A 25,339-nucleotide genomic window follows, 5' to 3' on the forward strand; every position below is an offset into this window, starting at 1 on the left:
GGACTTAGGGTTCCCACGTCACTCTGTTTCTTCCAGCTGAAGAGCTGAGTGCATGGTTTTAGATTGCAACAGAGCCAGAGCCTCTTCAGAGTGTCCAGGGAACTAGAAATTCTACTTCCGTGTGCTCTGGTTCAAAGGAGACCTACTGCTGGAAGGAGATTTATGATTTCACAGTATACACAGCTTCTCCTTAGCTTCAGAACCCAAGACTAAACTTCCCCAAGGTCTCAACTGCCAGAGCAGTAACAGAATTCACCGAACAGCTGAGCTCTGGGACATTAAGAATAAAAAGGCAATTAAGACATAGTCTTTATTCTCAAGGAGCTTACCTTACATATTGGTAAACTGTTTTCCCCATTTTTTCTGAAATATCTCCACCACTACCATCTTCCAGGATGGAGAGTCAGAATCTTCAGAAATAAGGCATAGTGGGAGAATTCCAGCTTCACGGGTCAGGATCCATCTGAGAAGTATACATTAGTATGAGAGTTGGGAAATCTCCAATAAGGATTATATTACATCACATACTGGGTATGCCTCTGTCTAGGGATTCACAGGTCAGGATTAAGTCTCAGAAATCTCCAAGCTCCCTTAGATCTCTGTGTAAAAGCTGACAATGCCAATTCAACCACAGTTGACAGATCATAGTTACATGGCCATTTAAATTGATCTATTTGAGTCTTTTGCGAGAGATCACAATAATTATGTTATTAAATACAAGCTAAACTAATTTATAGATATGGCCAGTGGCTTTGTATATGTGGTAGAGAGCACTGAATGTTGAAACAAACATTGTTCCAACTTTTGAGAGTCATCAGACTGCTAGTTGGGCAAATGAAACCCAATAAATTAATACCTAAGGTGAAATTTGGGGCATATGAACTGAAATGTTGAGTTCACGGAGAATCCAAGCTTGATGTAAAGACAATATTTCAAAGAGGCACCGTAATTTCCCAATGAAGCAATGATGCCCGTATGTTTTGTGGGTTTAATGGTGAATGCTCACTGTGTTATCCACGGACAGCACCAAATTGGGAAATTCCACTCACCGTTAGCCTCATTTGCCTAAAAACATATTTTTAAAAGCTGAGCTCATAAACTCTTATATTTTACACAGTCATCAGATCCCAATATATTGAAAAGTGTTTAGGACTTTGAGATGAAAAGAGCAGGGTTTTAACTTGGTTCTGGCGCTAATTAGCTAGGGGAATTTGAACAAGTCGTTTCAGTTCTCTGGGCCTCAGGTTTTCTTATCCAGGGACAAAGGATTTGTACAGATGACCTTCAAGACCTCCCTCAGCTTTCAATTTGGTTATTAGCTGATTTTCTTTCCCTGCATTCTCTATTCATTATCCTTACATCAATAAAGACAAACCAAAAGGCTGAGTCTTATTGCTCTAAACCAGCAAGAAGCAGTATTAAAAGTTAATAGCTTATCTATATTTAAAGTAAACCCCTTGAGGATAAGGACCATGTCTTGATCATCTTTTTATTTCAAATGCCTAGTACAATGCGCCATACATTTTAGAAGTTTGCAACAAATCAGCACATGGAAGGACAATCCCTAGTTAGAAGTATGGCTGGGAAGTGGCTGTGCAGGCAAGGACTACATTTCTCAGCCTCTCTTGCATCTAGGTGGGGCCATATAATCGGTTTTACCCAACTGAATACAAACTAGTGATATGTGCCCCTACCGAGACAAGTGGATGTACCTTCCTCACCCTGTCTTAGAAACTTTGTGCTGCAGATGACAGAGTTCCTGGGTCCCTGAGTGTCCACATGGAGCAGAACACCCCATCCCTAGCTTGCACCAAATTGTTCCAAAAGTGAGAAACAAACCTTCTATTAAATTAAGCCATTGAAGTTCAGGAGTTGATTTGTTGTGATACTCATATTTACTTTAATGATTACACAGAGAGTAATAATTGCTTGCATGCCAAAGCACATTAGATTTGCAAAAGATATGCTGGGGGAGGGAGAGAGGGAGAAAGGCAAGCAGGAAGTGAGGAAGGGAGGGAGGGGAAAAGGGAGGGGGAGGAGAGGAGGGGAAAGGGAAAGAAAAAGAAAGAACTGGTTTTATATTGAAAAGATTTTCATTTGGAAGATTGAATGGTGAGGCTTGCATGACTCAGACCATAGAATTTTTACAATAAGTCTAGAACAAAGAAGTACCTAGGACATTTTGTAAACATAATAAAGTAGTTTCCTCTGCATGGAAATGGTTGGGGTTAGAACCAAGAGAAATGTTGCACAGAAGAGCATTAGAATTCGGTCAAAGTCCCTGAGTAGTTTTGATCCAGCCCAACTCCACCATCAAAATTGTATTGAGTAGCGGGGCAGATAGAGGTTAGAAACACCAAACAGGCTAGCAGTGGTTGGCAAACTGCGGCTTGTGAGCCACATGCGGCTCTTTGGCCCCTTGAGTATGGCTCTTCCTAAGCCTTAGGAGTACCCTAATTAAGTTAATAACAATGTACCTACCTATATAGTTTAAGTTTAAAAAATTTGGCTCTCAAAAGAAATTTTACTGTTGATTTTAGTATACACAGCTTCTCCTGAGCTTTGTACTGTTGTACTGTTGATATTTGGCTCTGTTGACTAATGAGTTTGCTGACCACTGGAAGGGGACTCCATAGCCCTCAGGGCTTACTCTCACCTTCTGACTGGAACTCCAGAAGATTTGGAACACCTTGTATTATGCCCTGAGCCACCACAGTACCCTTGCATATTTAGGCAAAGAGGGCCCAAGATATGCTCATTAATGCTTCTTCATTAAGTGTAAGGAAAGACAGCCAAGAGGGTCAGTGGGCTGCAGCGGTATGGGGTCAGGCTGAGAAGGAATACGTGGACCCTGTGATTGGGGTTTCAGCAGATCTATGGACATCAGCAGCAAATATAAGTGCAGGGCACTAAGGACCAGCCACCACCAATAGATGCAGTCACCTTCATACAGAGCCTCAGCTGTATGGGCCACTGCAGAATGCGCTAAACAGAGGGCTCTGAAGGGACATCTCTTCCAGAGGCCACTGGTACATACACACCCTGATTTCCTAGAGGAGAAGGAAACACAGAGGACTAGAGCGTAGTCTTCAACAGAGTAAATGAAAACTAAGAGTCTCACCTGGAAAAGTCTAGTCTTAAGTTGAACAATACTCAAGAGGCAAGATTTTCCCCTCCACCAGTGGACATGAGGCTCATAAGGAAATGTAATTGAGTTATAGAAAAACCAATTTACATTCCTATACATCTTAATTACAGTGCATACATTTTATGCCCACTAAATGTATGTAATATCCTTTTAGAAACAACACAAATCTAGTAAACAAACAAACAAACAAAAGCTGAGGATAGTGCCTTATTCTGAAGTCTAGGAGAAGTAAATTGGAATTTGATCGCCTTTTCATGGGGAAAATACTGTCCAGAAGTTGAGAATTAAGAGTCATGTGTGTCAAGGAGACTGAGGCTGAGAGAGGCTCCAGAAACAGTGGCATGACTAATATTTGAACCCAGCTGGGCTTCAAAGCCTGTGTTCTCTTCCATAGCCTCCTACCTATCACCAACTCTCTTTCCCCTCCCTCCCCCACACAGTGGTTCCTGGCTTTGTGTCTGACTGCAATGTAATAGAATTAGAAGCCTTTCGCCTGTGGAACCATCGCCTTCCTCAGCACAGGGGAACTCCTTAACACCTGTCCATGGCTCTGCATGGAACTGGGAATTGTCCTCTCCGTGATCACAGCAGACCTCTCCATGGAACCCAGAGCCACCAGGACCCAGTGCTCATGTCCACACGCTCATCACCTGAGGCCAGAAATGGGCAAACATCCAGACCTTTTAGGGTGACCAGCTTCCCAAGTTTTTCCTGGGACTAGTTGGGGGACAGTGACTGGAACACAGGACTTTCAGGTAAAACCAGGAAACTCCCAGGCAAACACAGACCAATTGGCCACTCTCCTCTTTTTCCCGGCTGTCAAGCCAGGCCAGGTGGAGAGAATAGCAGAGCCCCTTCTGCTGGGTGGAGCATAGCTGGGTGGAGCCTCTCTGGCAGGGCAGTCTTGAAGCCCTACTTGTAAGAGTGGAGTTACATAATAAAGAGAAGATGGATATGATTCAGCACCGCCACAAGTGGAAGAACATACACATACCTAAATATAATCTACAAGTGGCTCCTCTTGATGGTATTGCACAGCCAAATTAGCTCCTAAAAAAACCAACAACACCCACTTTAAAGTACAACAGACGATCTGTACTTCTGCTCCAAACACTGGAGTTTGCTCCGGTAGCAGAAATGGCTGAGACAAACAGGATGGAATTGGGATTTAGTTCTGACACGTTGCACTTGTAACTGGGCATCACCCCACATCTCTGGAAACTTCCAAGGTTCAAGCCTTGGTCCAACTTCTTATGTCCAATGCCTGGCCTTCTGGCCTTCACGTAAGCACACATTCTCAAGCACACCACGTATGCCTAATCCCCTCCACCACAAGGCAAAGATTGATTGTGACTAACACAGGAGGGGAGTGTGGCAGAAGTCTTGACTGCATTTCAGAATGATTGATTCCTTCCCGGAGAAGCAGGCTTATAGAGGAGTATTGTAACCATCAACCGGACTGAAGTTTCAAACTGGGTGGGGCGGGGGGCTGGCATGGTAAGTCCCCAGCGCTGCCCTGCTGAGTTTATTTTGGAAGTGTGTTTTGAATTACAGCACTGCCTCTTTAGGCCGGTATTTTAAGATGCTCTGCCAATCCGTGAGGGCTCCAAGTAGCTTTTGTTTCTGTACTCACACAGATGAGGAGCTAAACTAATTGAGAGAGTGACCCAAATTTGTGAGTATCACAGAGTATCACAATTGTCCTGAATTTCTGCGCCCTCTGCATGTATCTGTGTTTATGCCCATTTGGAAGTCACACTTGGAACGCTTGCAAAAATTTCTTCACCCACACATGATCAGTAAATAATCAGTTCCTGCTCCTAAGTGGTAATCTCCCAAGGTCACAGGAAGAAGAATTTCAAGGGCTAAACTGTTTCTGAGGCTTTTGTTAATATAAACACAGCTTAGCAAAAACAATTACTGTTTTTTTCTTTGTTCAATAATGGTACAGTGCAGCTTGTGCTCACCTATCTTCTTTTAATTGAAATGATTTAGGTGTTATAGCATTGATCTACCCAAGGTTGTAAGGGTAGATTTGCCTTATAACCTGGGAATTTTTTCATGTTTACTCCTTTGAGCATAGTTTTCTAGCCAAGAGCACTTCAAATGGTTCTCAAAATTCACTGAAGAGAATAAAAGGGGAAAAAGTCCTCCCACCCGTATGCCTCTAATACCCCACTACCAATCCACACACACAAAGAAAAGGGAGGAGGCCTGTAAGGTAGTGGACAGGAATGCAGGTCCTACCAAGGGGGCTCTCAGAGGATCTTAATTTCAAATGGGCATTTTCCATTTAGTGTGTATGTCTCTTTCTCCCTTTCCTTATTCCTAGCTTTCAACCTCCTTCATGATTAATAGATACGCCAGAAAGCTTCTTATTCTCTCTTTGGGAATTATGCTTATAACAAAGAGTAACTTATGCAAAGAAGCAAGTTGCTGAGTGAGGGTGGCAAGCAAAGCTTGGGAGCATGCAAGGAAGAGCTGCAAGGCTGGCGAGCACAAGGCGTGTGGGTGGACTGCCAAGCGCAGCAGTTGGTAGGGACAGAAGGCTTCAGATGGACACATCTAGGTCTGGGCTGCTGAAACAGGCTCACCTGCACTGCACAAGCTTTGCGCTGCCAACCAGGAGTTTGTCTGGGTCCCATCTCCAGATTGGGACCTGCTGACCAAACCCAAACCCAAAGTTCTTCACTGAGACCCTCAATGTTTGTTTGTTTGTTTGTTTGTTTGGAGGCAATCAAATAGGGGTTTGTGTTGGGGTTAGAGAAAGAGAGGTTAAATCAACCACTGAATAGAAGCTTGGAGATTTCAAAAAGTGAGAAGAAAAAACAACACTGAACTTTCTAGAAACTTACTTCTCAAAGTATGGTCTATTGGCCACCAGCACTTCCATCTTCTGTGAGCTTATTAGAAACTAGAGGCTTGGTGCACAAAATTCGTGCAGGGGGGGGGGGTGTCCCTCAGCCCGGCCTGCCCCAGGACCTAAGCTATCAGTCGAAGAGGCTCCCGCCACCACTGCTGCACTCACCAGCCATGAGCCCAGCTTCTGGCTGAGGGGAGCTCCCCCTGTGGAAGCATTCTGACTACCAGGGGGCAGCTCCTGCATTGAGTGGGATTAGGCCCAAACCAGCTCTCTGACATCCCCCAAGGGGCCCTGGATTGAGAGAGGGCACAGGCCAGGCTGAGGGACCCCACTGGTGCACTATTGGGGCTGAGGACGGACTTGGGAGGTTGGCCATTCAGGGAGGGGCTGCAGGAGGGCTCCAGGGCATGTCCCATCTCACTCAGTCCCAATCGGCTGGACCCCAGCAGCAAGCTAACCTACTGGTTGGAGTGTCTGCCCCTGGTTGGTCCGTGCACGTTATAGTGACTGATCGACTGGTCAGCTGTCTGACCCCTGGTGGTCAGTGCACATCATAGCAAGTGGTTGAGTGGCCTTAGCATATCATTAGCATATTACACTTTGATTGGTTGAATGGACGACCAGATGACCGGACACTTAGCATATTAGGCTTTTATTATATAGGCCTCAATATCTGAGGCTTCCACCCAGACCCACTAAAATAGAATTTGCATCTTAACAAGATTCCTAGTGATTCATATGCAAAAGAAAATCTGAGAAGTGCTGACCTAGGATAGGACCTGGGAATTTCTTTTAAGAATTACCCACAGCTATTGCGATCCTCAGTGCTTCTGGTGCAGCTGGTCTGGACTAATGCACAGGCCTCAGTATTTTGAAAACACCCCTCAGATTATCTGAATGGGTACCCAGAGTTGAGAACCAACAGTGAACAACAGAGAAGTGGTTCTCCAAGTGCAGTCTCCAGCGTCACCTGGGAACCTGTTAGAAATGCAGATCCTTGGGTCCCACCCGGACCTACCAAATCAGAAACTTGAGGTATGGGGGCCAGCAATCAATGTTTTAATAAGTTCTCCAAGTATTTATCCAGAAGTACTGCTATAGAAAGATCCAAAACTGGAATACGATCTTCAAATATACTCAAGTCTACTACTCAACACCTCCAGAAATATCCATTACTTGTGGTAGGAAGTCCAGACTTTTCAAATGATAGGTTCTCCATAAATTAATCCAGCATGCCTTTCTAAACATATCTCCTGTAATTCCTTTTAACACATGCTACTAAAATAAGAGGATTGGATTCTAGGGTCCTTTCTGGCTATAAAATTTAATGATTTATGCTTCTAAAACTATAACTTTAATCCAAGTTCACTGTCTCCTTAAAGATAGCAACTTAGCTAGCTGCTCAACCTTCTTTGTCTACACAGATCTCTCTTCTCATCTTGCTAGGTCAGATCCTACTCATTCTTTTAGGTCATGTATAAATACTACCTCATTTCACTAATTGGTTCCCTCTGACAGAGTGGACCTCTCTCTCCACATTTCTTGTATCACTTGCTCATTGCATTCACTTCATTGTTTTCTATTAGTCATTTGCCTGATGCTTTGGATCTCAGCCATATTTACTGCTCCTTGAAACAGAACAGTGTTTTATTCTTTCTTAACTACTTCCAGCTTCTAGCACTGCCCTCTGCACATGGAAAGTAGCACATAAACACTGATTGCATTGAAACAAATGGGTTGAGAGCTCTCACGAGAATTTGGACTATACGAACTATACGATGAATCATGACTGGTTTCTCAAATACAGTAGGCAAGCATAGAATTCCAAAGCAGCCAACAAGAGCACAGATATCTTGAGCCTAATAAAGCTGACTCTGTTCCAAAGATTTAGTTTCAAAATAAGGCTAATTCACATCCTCAATGAAATTCATAAAAAGAAATTGTATCAAATTTTATACTAGTTGGCACATATCACCCAATAAATATTTTATTTGATGAATTTTGGAATGAATACCGAAAGAACATTTTCTAGACAAAAACTCTAGAAAACAGCCCTAACCGGTTTGGCTCAGCAGATACAGCGTCGGCCTGCAGACTCAAGGGTCCCAGGTTCGATTCCGGTCAAGGGCATGTACCTTGGTTGTGGGCACATCCCCTGTAGGGAGTGTGCAGGAGGCAGCTGATCGATGTTTCTCTCTCATCGATGTTTCTAACTCTCTATCCCTCTCCCTTCCTCTCTGTAAAAAATCAATAAAATATATTTAGAAAAAAAAAACTCTAGAAAACAAAAAATGTGTTCATTTTCACTCCCACCCTGTATATGTTAAAGATACCCTTTATTAAAATTTAATTTAGCTTAACCACCTGCCAGACACATTACAAACTTTATCTCATAATCTTCACAATATTAAGAGGGAGATATTTTTATTCCCCCCTTTCTGAGTAAACTCAGAAAAGGTTACTCAAAGAGGATAGATAACTTGCTCTAGAGCATCTAGCTAGATAAGAGGCAGGATGAGGCCCACACTCAGACCTCACTAAGTCCAGAGCTGTCATTCTCTCCAGTATATAAAAAAGCTTGATATTTCAAAGGCTTCAAAATATGTACTCATTTTGTGTGACTATAGACTATAGACTATTTCTCCTTTTTATATACATATACATCTGCAGGGTAAGGCAACCAACAGAACTTTAAGGGATTAATTCCTAATGAGCCCTTTTTATAAAGAGATAAAGTGGAGAGGAATAAGGGGGATGAGGATGATGAAGGAGCAGAGCCGGTGTTCTGAGTACAGAAAGAGGATTAAGTCACATCTGGTGAAATACCCCACACCTGTATAGGCATCAGCAACGTACCACCACATGCCAAGGGCAAAGGTGGACTGTTTCACAGTGGTCGGTTTCAGGTGCTTCCATTGATGTGCTAAGGAAATCTGCAAAATATAGGATATCCCAAAAGATGTATACATACACTTTGAATAATTATAAAGGTGATGTTTATTAAGATGTGTTTCATTTTCAAAATTGAGCTATCAGCTATTAAAGTGTGTATACATTTTGGGGGGCACCCTGTATGTGATTTTGCAGTCCAACCTCCCATTATCAATAGCATCCCCAAATTATACAAAGTGCTGGTGCATTTCCTCTGGCTCTAGAATCTTTCTTTTGGAACATTATCCCTATAGAATTATATCCCTTCTTGCCTCTCAGTAGTCTATATTTAAAAATGACCTCCCTCCCCCTCACAATACTAGATATCAAGCTATACTACAAAGCTACGGTTCTCAAAACTGCCTGGTTTTGGCACAAGAACAGACATATAGAGCAATGGAACAGAACAGAGAACCCAGAAATTGGCCCAAGCCATTATACTCAACATTTGACAAAGGAGGCAAGAGCATACCATGGAGTCAAGACAGTCTCTTCAATAAATGATGTTGGGAAAATTGGACAGATACATGCAAAAAAATGAAACTAGACCACCAACTTAGACCTACACAAAAATAAACTCAAATGGATAAAGGACTTAAAGGTAAGACGGGAAACCATAAAAATCTTAGAAGAAGCCATAGACAGCAAAATAGCAGATATTTGTCGTAGCAATATCTTTACCGATACAGCTCCTAGGGCAAGAGAAACTAAGGAGAAAATAAACAAATGGGACTACATCAAAATAAAAAGCTTCTGCACAACAAAAGAAACCATCAACAAAACAAGAAAGCCACTGCATGGGAGAACATATTTGCCAATGTTATCTCCAATAAGGGTTTAATCTCCAACATTTACAGAGAATTCATACAACTTAACAAAAGGAAGATAAACAATCCAATCAAAAAATGGGCAAAAGTTCTAAATAGACACTTTTGGAAAGAGGACATAGAGAAGGCCAAGAGACATACGAAAACATGCTCAAAGTCACTAATCATCTGAGAGATGCAAATCAAAACAACAATGAGGTACCATCTCACACCTGTCAGACTTGGCTATCATAAACAAATCAACAAATGACAAGTGCTGGTGAGGATGTCAAGAAAAATGGACCCTCCTGCGCTTCTGGTGGGAATGCAGACTGGTGCAGCCACTGTGGAGAACAGTATGGAGTTTCCTCAAAAAACTAAAAATGGAACTCCCATTTGACCCAGTGATTCCACTTCTAGGAATATATCCCAAGAAACCAGAAACACCAACCAGAAAGGATATATGCACCCTTATGTTCATAGCAGCACAATTTACCATACATATTAAGATTTGTAAACAGCCTAAATGCCTATCAGCAAATGAGTGGATTAGAAAATTGTGGTACATCTATACAATGGAATACTATGCTGCTGTAAAAAAGAAGGAACTTTTACCATTTGCCTCAGCATGGATAGAACTGGAGAACATTATGCTAAGCAAAATAAGCCAGTCAGAGCAAGGTAAATATCACATGATCTCACTCATTTGTGGAATATAATGAACAACATAAAATGATGAACAAAAACAGAGCCATACTCATAGAAACATTGAATAGACTGTCCAACCTATGAGGGAAGACAGGGGGTGAGGGGGTAAGAGATCAACCAATGGACTTGTATGCATGCATATGAGCATAACCAATGGACACAGACAGTGGGGGGCGGGGGTGGCCAGGGAGAGGTCAATGGGGGGAAAAAAGACTTATGTAATACTTTAAACAATAAAGAATTTAAATTTTTTAAAATGACCCCCCTTCTCAATCTTTCACCTCTATGCAGGACTGCCAATTGGTCCTTGAGTGCTAGAGTGATTTTATACTAAGGAATGAATGACTGGGAAATATCCTCTATTAGAGAAATGCACCTGGAAAAAAAAAAAGACTTATGATCTCAGATGAGTTTTCATTGGGTTAAGCTTGTAGAATTATTTTGAAAGGTGGCCTGTAAGTGTTCTTTTTGGAAGGAAGAGTGGAGTTTCCTGGATTCTTTCTCATCTAATCATTGTTTTCCAGGGCAGAAAATTAATGTCCTTCACTTCTACAAGGCCAAAGACTCTTGATCTGATCCAGTGATGGGTTAGGTTTAAAACTGTGACGATGATTTTGATTCTCTCTGGTTTACCTGGGAAGAAAACTCATTAATAGGTGCATTGAACACAGAGAGGCTGAGGCATACTTAAGCATAATAAAAAAACAGAGAGGAAACAGGGTTGTTTAGAAAAGCCAAGCTCAGTGCCACAAAGGAGATGAAATGGAGTGCTGGAGTCAACACCACCACACACAGAAGTTGTCATGGAAACCCCCGTTAGAAAGCAAGCCGTTGGATTTCAGAAATTGGATGAAGAAAGACTTGATGGCAAGAGAGAGGGGAAGGCTGAAACCCCAGAATGAAATCAGACACTGAAGAAGAATGGAGTCATCATTCCACCTTTGTGCCTATGAAAGTACACATCATCGTTATAGGACTGGAGCATGACAGATCTGAAAGGCCTGTCTGTCCAGCCAGGAGGTCTCTGAACAAATGTGTTAGAATCTTCCTTTTGTGGCATTGCAGTGCTCATGACTCACCCTGCAGAACAGAGTGATAAGTGGGCGGAATCTCTTTTAAAAGATTTTCAAGAAGAATAGGTAGTGTGTCCATATCTAATATTAAGCAGAAATTAATTCTCCACTCAAATATTAAGGGTAGAAGCAGGTAAAACAATTACTTCTGTGATGTTTTGCACTAAGCATTCCCTTTTGAATATGGACCTGAGGATTTTGCAGGCATACCAAAGATTGATTTCCCTGTTTTCTGGCTAAAACAAATTCCAAAATGATATGATTACATGGACTTATAACATTGGCACTCAAAATGCATATGGATTGGTTTTCCATAAATTACCTCTTAAAGAAGACTCTGTAGTACTAAATGTACACATGCGGTTACAAAAATTTTCCAGAGAGGAAAAGCAGAGAGCATGCCAGAGAAAAGAAAGAACTCTTTCAGCAATATGTAGAAACGACAGAAGGCTGATTCAAAAGCAGAGTGTATGTACATGTTCTGATACCTGAATCTGGAATAAGAGATTCGTTGGGACAACAAATAGTATATATGAGGAAAAGGTAAAACAAGTTGCCACTACGTAATATGTAGGGGGAAAAGGGCACGTGACATCAGAAATTTGAATATTTGTTATGAGTAGCTCTGACCAGACTAACTGGTCTATGCTTCTATCAACGAATATAACATCTATTCATCATGACCCTAGTGACTTCCTTTGTCTTTGTGAGCTATACCCTAAAATAAAGTTGGGTACAACAAGGACTTGAAGTGGAATGATAGGGATAAAAAAATACTATACTTTGAAAGCAATTTATATGTTATTAGCTTAATGACAGGCTCAACTAAGGGACATACTGGGACTTCAAGAGGAGACTACCAGTAGAAGGAAAAAAATCTAGTACAAATAGGGATGACATAGGACGCAAGCCATCAGAGCAAACTTGGCTGTATGATTTGTCTCCTAAAGGAATGGGGCAAGAATTCAATAATTAACCAACAGTTATTGGAGCCAAAAAGTGAATAAGAATGAGAGCAGACATTTCCAGGCACTAATGAATATCAAAGTTGGGTGATGACAGCTCTTTGGTCCCCTGTAGAGTATCTAATTTGGAGCACAAGTTCAAGAGGTAGAGTAGATAAGGGTACAGAGTTAAGTTCCCTTATGTGATCACCAGCAAAATTTGAGAAAGTACCAGGGTCTTAGCCAAGTGGGGTGGGATCTACCACAAAGATTTAATTCTTGCAGAGGATTAAAAATATGCCCCAGGAACTGAAGCTGCAGTGGAATCCTATAGATGCAACCACAGATGGGACAGAAAAGTTGTATTTTGGTGCACTCAAAGTTGAGGCTTGGCGTAAATTCATTTCCAAATCATTGGTTACCTGATCTGTGTTAGTCAAGGTTTGATCAGAGAAACAGAAACTACTCCAGATAGTTCCAGAAGAGAAAATTTAATGCAGGAAGTTAGAGGCATAACAAAACCTTTGGAAGGCTAGGGAACAAAAGTTAGTGAAAATTACTTTTATAATTTAGAAAATCAGGAAATGTCGGAATTGTAAGAAACTTTCATCAATGATCTTGGATGCCTGCCACAGCACTAGAGGTGTTCCTGGAAGGAACTGGAAGCCATGGTCAAAGCCTCACCTAGATCCTCTGTGAAAGCCTCAAACCTGCCTATTGCTGCTACAGGAACAGTGTTGCGGTCAACTCCTCTTCTGTCTTTCCATCTTGCCTGAGATATTTGCTTTGGCACAATGTAAGTGGGAAACCTTTGGCAAGGCTTCTGGGAAATGTAGTTTCCAGATTTTACAGCCCATGTGATTCAGGAAGAACATAAAATGGGGAAAGAGATGATCTGGCATAAGGCCTAAGTGAAAAATACCAGTAACACTGCTTGCTTATGGAAATATTATCCTAAAATGATACCCTGAATGGGTCAGATTGACCCACGCTCTTGGGACAGCTATGTTGGGTGGGATTAATGCTGGGGAAGCAAAGTCTTCTACTCTGCAGAGGCAGCCAAGTGCCGTGAAAGAGCTTTAAAGGATGGCTTGAAGAGTATGGGACCCCACGGGGAGAGATAAGCCAAGGAAGGGGAACATGGCAGGTGCAATGACCTCCTGGAGAGACACAACCCACAATATGTTTTAGAACTTTCACGAGAATATAGAATATAAATGGGACAGAGAAAACACAATTGCCTGGGGACAGGCAAGTTAGAAGGAAGGTTCTAGTAACCCAGTCATTCAGCTTATATTATTAAAAGTTTTATATTATTAAATGTTTTATGAATAAAACATTATTCCAGATGAGGCAAAAATTAAAATAACCTGAAGTAGGATAATGGTGTTGGCTGGAAAGAAAGAGGTAAAAATGTGAGACCTTAAAAAAGAAGTTGATATGACCTAACAAGTCAGTGGAGAGCAGGGAGAGGAAAGATGCCAAACAGGACTACCTGGTTTGTGTCTGGGTAACCTTGTGAATGGTTCTACTAATCGAGATAGGGGGTACAGACCAAAAATTGGACTTGAGAAGTTCTTTTTTTGGGTCTGTTCAGTAGAGAGGTCCAGCAAATCACTGAAGATGGGGATGGAAGTCATGTTGATCTCCCCTATTCCTGGTAGACCAACAAGATAGGCCTTACCTGTAGGTGGAAGTAATAATAATCTACATGTATGATTTGGGATGTTCCCTCGTCCTATGCCCTAACCCAGTTTGATGTCTTCACACCTTTGGCTTAAAGTTAAAGCCCCTTATGCGTTTGTAGTACTTGTGTGCCTCCTGCAGCATGGGAAACTGTGATTGCTGGTTCCATCACCACGAGCTTGATGTGTCCCTGTTACTACTATCCTCAGATATCAGAGTATAAGCCAGGAAGAAGAGGAAACAGAAGAACTGTTCAATCTTATATAATGCATTGACAGTCAGAGAGACTTGTAGAGCTTGTAGAGAGGACATTCCTGCAATTTCTCTTCTGTCTTTATAGGCTCCTTTTTTGCTTTACAATTATTATTTCTTTATTAATAACTTGTTTGCTGAAGTCTCAGGAAATTCCAAGCCTATTTCTCCCATCAAAACGAAAGGAACTCATCAGATGGAATCATGAGTCCATTAGGATGGAATGGTGCGTCTTCATTAACTATGATTTACAACGTAAAACAGATTAATAAAAGTGGAAGCACTCTGTTGGAAGGGAAATACATGTAAAAGCATCTTTTAGGGCTATCTAAATCACATTGTCAGTACCCAATGAGAGAAAGAGAAAACAAGAGACAGAGGAAGGTATTGACTGAGGAAAAAGGCAGGACTGAAAACCTGCAAGCCAGTTAAGTGGTGCGACTCATAGCTCTCAGTTTTTGGTAGACAGCTGAAGCCAGAGAACATTCAGAGCCGCAGACAAACAGTTCCATTCAGCATCGGGGTATATCGAGTAAGGGCTCCAATGCACTGGCCTGTCCTACAGCTCATATGAGGTCATGGTTGGGATGCTGATTAATAGAGCTCCTGAGAACCCCCGCTAGCCGAAAGCAATGGGTTTTCAAATGGTTCCAAGTGTAGCAAAATATTGCTCATTTCAATCTATTCCAAAAAGTTAAAGAAAACAATCATATGTCAAGAACTATGTCATATTTTCCATATAATTCTGTTTAAAATCATCAAAAAGTGGAAAAAAAAAAACTGGAAGTAGTGATTTTTAGTGTTGTCCATAGTTATAGGGTAGTGTGGCACCGCTTAAAACTTTCTCCAATCTCTCAGTCATGCTGGTGTTTGTGTAGTTCATTTATTTATATAAACATAAAGACCAGCCAAGAAAGAGTTTAGAGTTTGGAAATCACTGGCTTAAAGGATTGGTGTGTCTGACAGGATTAAGTGTTGGATGGAAACAAGATAAGGAAAGGAAGATAAAAAAAAGATCAATGGTCATATTTCCCTGAAGAAGGGATTATCAGTAATGTGCTAGAGCCAGCTCATACATACCAGCTCACAAGAGGCTATTGGGCACATCTTTTCCCCAGTCTACATTCAGTGACTTCATGTTAGTGGCTTGAAATTGGCCATGGTAAGAGGATTTGTACCACAGAAATTGGCAAATGTCACAATCAGGGTCTTCTCCCTCCTCCCTCCCCTGCCCCCAGAGACAGTTATGAAACATTTATCAGCATACCACTAGAACAAAGGTAATTTAGCCAGCAAAACAGCCAAAGCCCTGTGAAGCTCTAATCACTGGCCTTCTGGACATGGTCAAGTTAGGGACTATTTGGAAGTCTGTAGAAGCTTGAAAGAGTGTTCTTGGAAAACACACCTTTGTTAAGGGATCTGAGAGTTGATATGGGAAGGATCACATAGTAGGCACTGCTCAGACATGGAGAACCTTTCTCATTTGACTCAAGGAATCCAAATAAAGGAACAAGGTGAAAGATCCAGAAATCTGGGACTCAGAAGGACTTGTTTATAGGGCATTCTAACAGCTAAACTTTTGCTTCTGCTGGAGTCCAACTAAAGAAAAATAGGCCGAAACCGGTTTGGCTCAGTGGATAGAGCGTCGGCCTGTGGACTGAAAGGTCCCAGGTTCGATTCCGGTCAAGGGCATGTACCTTGGTTGCGGGCACATCCCCAGTGGGAGGTGTGCAGGAGGCAGCTGATCGATGTTTCTCTCTCATTGATGTTTCTAACTCTCTATCTCTCTCCCTTCATCTCTGTAAAAAATTAATAAAAAAAATATAAAAAAAAAAAAAGAAAAGAAAAATAGGCTTCAACTACATTCCTTAAGCATCACAGAGCGCTTTCCTAGAGCCAGGGTCAGTAAGCCCTGAGTCAAGTAGGTGAGTGACACACAGAAGCCCTTCTGAGAGGCGCTGGATGGACACCATCTGTCTGAGATGCCTCCAGCCCAGTGGTTCTCAACTTTCCTAATGCCACGACCCTTTAATACAGTTCTTCATGTTGTGGTGACCCCCAACCATAAAATTATTTTCGTTGCTACTTCATAACTGTAATTTTGCTACTGTTATGAATAGTAATGTAAATATCTGATATGCAGGATGTATTTTCAGGGGTCGAGACCTACAGGTTGAGAACTGCTGCTGGAAGCTTCTGCTTGGCTAAAGCAAAGACTGGGAAATCCTTTCTGCTCCTCCCTGAATCCTCAGACTTCTCTGGAAAGACGGTATTAAGCCTGAAGTGGCTCCCAGTTGGGTGGAGGAAGAGTAAAAGCTGTCAAACACAGAAGCAGGGGCCCTGGGAGTTTCGGTCCACTTTGAGGAGCAAGTTGATTTGTTTGGTTGAGTCTGGGACAAGCCTGTCTGCCTGCAAAGCTCTCAGAGCCATGTGTGTTTACGATTCAGCAATCAGCTCCAGCATCAACACACACAGTGCTGTGGGGCCCCGGAATGCACTTCCTATTTTAATCAGTTGCCCAGCAATTGTATGTCATTGTCATTGGGCAGCCAAGCATGAGAGTACAAGCCACAGTGCTTGATCATCTCAATCCCAAGACCAAGGTCATAGGGACTGTCTTCCCCAAGAAGACTGAACACTGGCACGTTTTTCCTAGAAGGCGACACACTTCCCTGATGGCTTAATCTGAAAGAGTAAAATTTGCTTCCTCAAGAAAACATTGACTTAATTATTTGGAAAAATGTTTGGAGTACTTGAGGGCAGCTTTAAGAGCTGCTACTCAAAATATGTAGCAAGTATTATATGAACACTGACCAACCAGCACAGATACTGGCTTCACTGTTGGGCTCCCAGAGACCCCTTTCATGCCAGCCTTAAATTAGATGCTGGGTTGTGGGGGGGCCTAGAGGGTCCTGGAACTGAGGCATGGTTGATTGGGAAGCAAGGGGACATGCTGGGAGGTGAGGAAACACCAGCCACTATAGAAATGTTGCAAATCTTTAACAACCAGTCAGGCTGCCCCAGCCAGTTTGGCTCAGTGGATAGAGCGCCGGTCTGCAGATCAAAGGGTCCCAGGTTTGATTCCGGTCAAGGGCACATACCTCAGTTGCAGGCTCCGCCCCAGCCCAGGCCCCGATCTGGGCTGGTGCAGGAGGCAACCAAATGATGTGTTTCTCTCACATCAATGTTTCTCCCTGTCTTTCCCTCTCTCTTCCACACTCCCTAAAAATCAAAGGAAAAATATCCTCGAGTGAGGATTAACAAAAACAAACAAACAACAAAAATCCAACCAGTCAGGCTGTACCTGTGTTTCCTGGCTGGGAGATCTGACCATCCCGGGTTACCTGGGCCAAGGAGGAAAACTCAGTTACCACTGTGTTTCAATTTATGTCGGCGGTAAGCAAGTGAGCTTTGAGTTGAAGAATAGAAGTCCAGGATTTCTATTTCTTAAACGCATGTAAGATTTCAAGAAGGTTCTTTATTTTTGTATCTGTCTGAATCTTTTCCATTTTTAAAGAGCACCCTTGATGTCACTTTGATGACGTTTATTTATTATCTTCTCCAAACTTGCTACGGCAGGAGTAACTTTAGTCACAATACTGATTCAGCTCAATTTTCTATACTTAGCAACTATCTGAGAAGGATCTGAGTCTGCATTTAGCCCTAAATAACTACAAATAAGGGAGTAGCAGCAGCAGCCCTTCACAAGCCGCTGTGGAAGTGTGGCACTGGGGCTGGTAAGACATGCAGGGAGCTACAGGTGTGAGAACTGCTGTAAGCCAGCAGGAAATTCGGGTAGTAGCTGATTAAAGAAACAAAGTTGTGTACTCTGGAGCATTCCCCCCCCCCCCCCCTTCTTGGGATGGTTTGTAAGGAAACATTGCAGTGTATTTATCTGTCTGCCCAACCCCATTTAGCGAAAAATGATTGCTCTTTGCTTTTTGTTACCATGTTCAGATGATACTATGGCAACCAGGCTGCATAAAAGGAAAAGGGGGAGGTAGACGCTGCTTAGCAACTTGAAGATGTTTAAAAGGCAAGTACTCATTTTAACAGCAACAGTTTTAAAAATGTCAGTTTTCAGGAGAGAGAAGAGAAGAACATTAACGAAAGCAAATGAAATGCTACAGTAGAGGAATTAAACAAAAAAGAGAGAGGGGGAGAGGGAAACATCTGCATGACACCTTTTCAAAGCTCTTTCATGTGTATCCTCCCAGAAATCATGGGAGGTTGGCAGGGTCTTTGTTCACTGATGGGGAAACTGAGGCTCACCGGGAGCCAGTGGCATCCTCAGGGTCAGCCAACTAGTTGGGGGCAAGGCTGGAACTAATATGCAAACAGCTGGATCCAAATTCCACACTTTTTATGGCACCTTGCTTAAAAAACAAAATAATCAGAAAATCAAGAGTGGAGGGTGGAGGAGAAGTGAAGGAAGGAAGGGAGGAGAGAAGAGGGGAGGAGGGAAAAAGGTGTGGAGGAGAGGGAAGGTGGGAAGGCTTGCTGTGAGTTAGGAAGAAGCGGTATGAGTGGGAAAAACAGGCATCAGAATAGATGACCATGTTGTTTTGACCAGAATGTGTAAACCAAAGATGGTTCAAGCTCCTACCCCCTCCCTCATTAAGGAATATTACATTTCTTAGTTCCTCTGCTACTCCAGCCCTCCACCCTTGGAAACAAAATACTAGATGGCTTACAAACCAAAGCCCAAATGTGGAGTGATTGTGGTGTTGAGCTTGAGGGAGTGTCCAATAACGGAGGACGGTGACAACAACGAGAAAACATTATGTCAGGCTAATGAGCGTTCTCTGGGGCAGAACTGGCTAGAATGGGTTTCTGTACTAGTATACTATGCCCTTTCCTAACTGTCCCAGTGTTGGAGAGACTCCATTCAAGTTGGATAGAGGCCTAACTTAGAATCAACTAATTCCAAGTTAGGGGAAGTTTTGTCCTTGTTTTGGGCACTCTGTGGGGTATAGAGGGAGGTGTGCTGGATGAAAACAAGTTGTTGGTTGTTTTCTGATCATCAGTCATTCCTTCACTCATTCATTCCACCAGCATTTAGGGAGCACCTACTGTGTTCTCCTCGCTCCTGTGCCCATTACTGCCCTGCAAGGGGAGGACCCACAGTGTCCGGTGTCTCAGGCTCAAAGAAGAGGACAGTGTTTCCTTCCTGCTTAACAGCACAGTGCTGACAAGACAAGTGCAGCTGTGGGTTCCAGAGGCCACTGCCCAGTGACGTGCTCAATCTGCCCTTCGATGTTTGCACTTGCTCCTAATTGCCCGGACACGGAGGCAGCGAGAAACAGTGAACAGACTGCTTTCTCCCGTACCTACAGTTAACTCAAAGGCTCTAGGGCCAGTGGTTCTCAACCTTCTGGTCCTTTAAATCCAGTTCCTCATGTTGTGATCCAACCATAAAATGATTTTCGTTGCTACTTCATAACTGTAATGTTGCCACTGTTATGAATCGTAATGTAAATATCTGATATGCAGGATGGTCTTAGGCAACCCCTGTGAAAGGGTCATTTGACTGCCAAAGGAGTCACGACCCACAGGTTGAGAACCGCTGCGGCTGTTTGTGAGGCGCCTAACCAACCAGGTGCCACCAAGCATTAGTTCTAAAGAGTCAAAAGTTTGAAGGGCGGGAAATTGGGGGTGGGGGGTGGGGACCTGGTCTTACTCATGACAAAATAAATAGGAAAGTAGTGAACTTTGGGTTCTAGTCCTCGTTTTGCCATTGGCTCCCCCATCCAGCTTTTCATCACACTGTCCCCACTCACAACACATGCTCCAGCCATAATGGATTTCACTTAAAAATTGTTTTTATTGATTTCAGAGAGTAAGAGAGAGGGAGATAGAGATAAAGCATCAATGATGAGAAAGAATCATTGATCAGCCTCCTTCTGCAGGTCCCACACTGGGGATTGAGCCTCCAACCCAGGCATGTTCCCTGACTAGGAATTGAACCATGACCTCCTGGTTCATAGGTTGACACTCAACCACTGAACCATGCAGGCTGGGACATAATGGATTTCTTAAGAGCCCCAAACATGCTTCCCGGGTTCCTTTCACACTGTCCCTCATTTATGAACAGGCACTCATGTCTAGGGGCAACTCATCCAGTTTGGCCCACCCCTAGTGATAGTTGTGACTGGCATTTATACGGTGTTTCCAAATGTACAAATCATTTTCAATGATCTCACTGAATAAAAAAAGAACCGTTTTAGTTGTTTTGATAGCAACATCCCCATTTTATAGATAATGAGGATGAGGGAGAAGTACTTTAGCGAGGTTCCTCCAGCTTCCAGGCACCCAGTGACTAGTAGGGAGCTACAGGGGTTTGGGATAAGGTCCAACATCAAATCCCCCCTCTTTAAGGATTTGGAAACCTCCTTCTCTTGTGGCTTACATGAAATTAAACCCAAATCTGCCTTTTGGAGCAAAGCAAAACAAATGCACGCTCTCTTTCAAATATTAGCCCTCCAAATATTTGAAGGCAGCCATTGGCTGCCTCTAGGGCTTTGCTGCTTACACTTGAAAGTACACAGGATTCACCTGGGGAATTAGAGACTGCAGATTCCCACCCAAAGTTCTAACAAGCCCCTCCTCCTCCCAAATCAGTTGCTCAGAGGAGGGGGAAAAAATTGTGTATTATTTTTTTAAAAAGAAGAAGAAAAGACGTGCCGTATCCTTGCTTCCTGGCCCCCTGCATTTATAACCGTGCCTAAATTCACATCATGCATTTAATACGCGTTTTTGTTCAAGGGGACTTCATCCCAGTCCCATCCCTGGTTTAGAAAGAGCCTTCTCTTTTTAGACATCACTAAACTTCTATGAATAAGTCATCCTCTCTAAATAGGGAATGTCTGTGCTTTTGAATATTAGGTGCCTAGGTCAGCCCCTGGTACACCGGCAGGTAGATGCATAATAAATGTAATAATTACCCTCTCCAACAAAACCGAACCAAAGAAAGGAAAAAAAAAACTAAAAAGAAAAAAAAATCTGGGCACAGGCAGTTGCAAGAAACACTGCGTACCCACTGAAATGAGACAGGAAAAATGCTCCCCCTGAAAAGACCACGCTGCACGGAGCTCCTTAAGCCATTCCACTCTTAGGGAACATGGCTCGGTTAGCATCCGGGCTGCGGAGGCGCCCGAGCTTTGCTGCCCTCTGCTGGACGGAACGCCACACCCGCGCCAGCATGTCTGGCCACTTGGCTACTGCTCTCCGGGGAACGTGTCCTCAGCCAGCAGGTTATGCAACACCAGCCTGCAACCCGAGCACGTTTGAGACAAGGAAATCAGTGACTTCATGGCGCTTCGACTAAACCTGCGGTAAGGGCAGGAAAATAGTCACAATGCCCTCCTAACGTAGAAGGCACCCAGCAAAGTAGATGCATTTCATACGCGCAGGAACCCTAAAAACCAGGGAGGGGGTCGTTCCTGATTTGTAGATGAGGGATCTGAGGCTCAGGGGAGATGGGGCACAGTATGGAGGGGAACATAACTAGGGAGAGACCGGGCCAGGTTTTGATTAGGGCTCGTCTGACTTCTGGAGGCCAGGTTTGCACACCTGGCCTGGCATTAATTAGCTTGGGAGCGGGACCAAGCACTCAGTCAGGTGGGCCCTGGTTCTCTTCATTCTCAGAAAGAGGGGTTGACTGAGGTGAACTTTGAGTTCCCTTTCAGCTCTCACATTCTGAGTACAGCCTTTGTTACTATTTGTTCTGGCTGCAAAGAACTAGACTATGGGATCCTCTCCCGCAGGGGACCATACATTTCTCACCAAGCAAAGCTACTGGGAGAAAACTCGGGCATCCACCCTGCATCCCTGGCATGCCAGGGCCCCGCCATATCCTGCAGGGGCTACCTGACTTCCACACACCCCCAAACTGTGTCGAAGGTTTAGCGCTGTGTTCTCTAAGCAAACCTTTGAGCTTTTGAAATCTGCCTATTGATGAAATGTACCAAAAAGCCAGCCTTGCCCACCCAAGGTGCACAGGTCATGCTTCAGAGAAAGGACTATTACAAACTGGGCATGTCCATGCGAAGCCCTTTAGAGTCCAGAAGAAGGGAGCATTTTTATATTCTCCGGGGAGAGCTAGTTCCTGGGGTCCCACCAAAGGAGACAGGACAAGTGACTCCTCTGAAAAGAACATGCTGCAAGGAGCGTGGTAGGTCTTCTGGGGAGCGGAGCATGAGGAGCTGGTGGGACCACTTACCTTTTTATTTCTGAAGTGCTTTATTGCTGTATGATCAACATACACGAAGCTGTGATGTCTTTGGAGGTAAGTACACACGTGTGAAGCCATTATCACAATCAATGCCATCAACGTGTCCATCACCTCCAAAAGTTTTCCTCTGGCCCTGCCTTTTGTTTTGTTTTGCTTTACCACTTACCTCTCACCATTGGCTTCAGGCATCCTCACTCTGTCTGAGTGAGCCCTCAGGAGTTTTAGTCTGGTTCTTTGCTGGTATGATGGGGGTGGACATTTCAGTCTTGTCTATTTTGGATATTGACTTGAGACATTCTTCTAGTTCCCTGGATTCTTCAGCTCCTGAAATATTTTATGGGCTCTCTTTTCCGCATGGGTTTATGACACATCCCTGCCTCTCAGACAGTGCAATGGAAATTTTCAAAATCCAGAAACACAAACTGGAGACACCTGAGAGAGTATATGACCCCATCATTTTATTTCATGGATGACAATCTGAGCTCATTGTCCAAATAAGGGTAGTTCTCTGGAAACAATAAAAAGAGGTGGAACTGGTGTCTTTCCTCAGACTCTGGGTGGTATCTTTCGTCCACCTGCAGGAAGGCATCAGGAAAGCTGAGTCAGCACAGAATCGGGGCAGCCAGGAGAGAGTTAAGATTCAGCCTGAATATGCTATTTATTCGCCAGCTCAGAAAGTCGGGGTCAGTGCCAACCCTATCAGGGCCTTTTCCAGAGCTCTCCCTCTGAACACGGAGCCTGGGGAGCAGCTTGCATCTCATAAAAACCTCACACCTCACATTATCTAAGAAGGCCCCAGTGATGTCCACTCCTAAGCTGATGCTGAAATACTGATCGAACCTTCGTCAGAGGCAGCCAAGTTGCAGTCAGAGACCATATCGGGCAGAGCTCTTAGACTGGGAACACATGCCCAGTGTAACTGAATGTGAGTATGATAAACAGTGACGGACCACTGACAGACTGCGAGGCTGTCAGGACAAGGTTCCCAGCCGTTCTGGTTCTGGGATCCTGGGAGAAACTGGGAGGTCCAGCTGCATGCCCTGAACACTGTCCTCCCAGCTCGGAGAAAACTCTGACTGCTATTCCCTAAAAAAACAACAAAAAAAATATCATCATTTCATTCCAGTTGTTTGTGTTTTTTCGTCCCACCCGCTATTTTCCCTATCAACATGGAACTTGTGTGGCTTGTCTTTTATTCATGAACCCTAGACAGTAAGGAAGCTCTACAGGAATTCTCAGCACCCGGGGTGTTTAGAGTCAGAGGGTGGGGCAAGGGATTCTTAAAGTCCCAAGATGAACTTGGTCCATGCCCAGGAGTATATTTATAACTCATAGTTTTTATTTGGGGGGTGGGGGGAGGTAAGGAGAAAGAGATGATACTGACATAATGGAGTGGTAAGTAATCTGCCTGGATTTTTAAGATAAAGCCCAAGATTTTTTTTTTTTAATATATTTTATTGATTTTTTACAGAGAAGAAGGGAGAGGGATAGAGAGTCAGAAACATCGATGAGAGAGATCGACCAGCTGCCTCCTGCACGCCCCCCAGTGGGGACGTGCCCGCAACCAAGGCACATGCCCCTGACCGGAATCGAACCTGGGACCCTTGAGTCCGCAGGCCTGCGCTCTATCCACTGAGCCAAACCGGTTCAGCGAGCCCAAGATTTTTAAGGAAAGTCCTCGTTTGCAACTGCTTCCAGCTAGTGACCCCTGACTCCTAGGGTGGAGGGAAGGGTGTCCTCATATGAAAAATATAAGATTAGTCATTTCATTCCATCTAAAAATTTTTAAATCTTCACCCAAGGATATGTTCTTATTGACTCTAGAGAGAGAGGAAGGGGGAGAGCGAGCAAGAGAGAGAAACATTGATCAGTTGCCTCCTCTATGTGGCTCGACAGGGGATTGAACACACAACCTAGGTATGTGCCCTGACTGGGAACAGAACCCGCACTGGGACACTTCAACCAACTGAACCACCAGGCCAGGGCTCCATCTAAAATTTTTGCCTTAGAAATGTTACTACTACTGTTGCCACTACTACTCCTACTACTTACTACAATTAGTATTTTGTGTGTGTATGATTGTTTTTTTGTTTATTTGTTTTTTAAGTGTCTATTGCTGAAAGTATTACATATGTCTCCTCTTTTCCCCTCTTCTAACCCACCCTCTCCCCCACCCCAGACCCTCACCACCCTATTGTCTGTGCCATGGATAATGCATATATGCATATAAGTTCTTTGGTTGACCTCTTATTATACCCCTACTACTACTATTACTACTATAATAACATTAATAGCATGCACTCCCACCTTCCTTTTTTCATTTTTTAAGTTGGAGAAATCCCAGGACTCCAGGGATATAGGGCTGCTGCTAAGCTCTGCAGAAGCCTGAAAATATAGTTCTTCCTTTGACTTCCCATCTCCAGACACATCTAGGTAAGAACCAATAATGGCCAAAAATCATTACTAGTTCAGGCCAATCTGCCAGCGTTGTGGCCATCAGTGCTTGCAAGTTTGTTCAGCCTAGACGTCTGTCCCAGGCTAAGGCTTGTGTGGCCAGCAGGCTTGGGCAGGGATCCTGCTACCCCATGCCTTTTCAGTCTGAACTGAAGGGACCGGTGCCATACCTGTAACCCATCTGTGACACATCATGGCAACATCTAAGTTAGCCTACTCATGGCAGCAAACAGTTTCAGCA

General features: G+C 43.5%; 1 long non-coding RNA gene across 1 annotated transcript; it reads right to left on the minus strand.

Annotated features, from left to right (window-relative positions):
* Positions 1-335: 335 nt before the first annotated feature.
* LOC118649591 lies at positions 336-25,339 on the minus strand. The gene is made up of 3 exons (XR_004965696.1): positions 25,269-25,339; positions 22,811-23,219; positions 336-463 (listed from the first exon to the last, which is right to left on the minus strand). It is a non-coding gene; the product is annotated as an uncharacterized LOC118649591 (long non-coding RNA).

The sequence above is a fragment of the Myotis myotis genome, unplaced genomic scaffold, assembly GCF_014108235.1.
Source record: "Myotis myotis isolate mMyoMyo1 unplaced genomic scaffold, mMyoMyo1.p scaffold_m19_p_3, whole genome shotgun sequence".
Lineage (NCBI taxonomy): Eukaryota > Metazoa > Chordata > Mammalia > Chiroptera > Vespertilionidae > Myotis > Myotis myotis.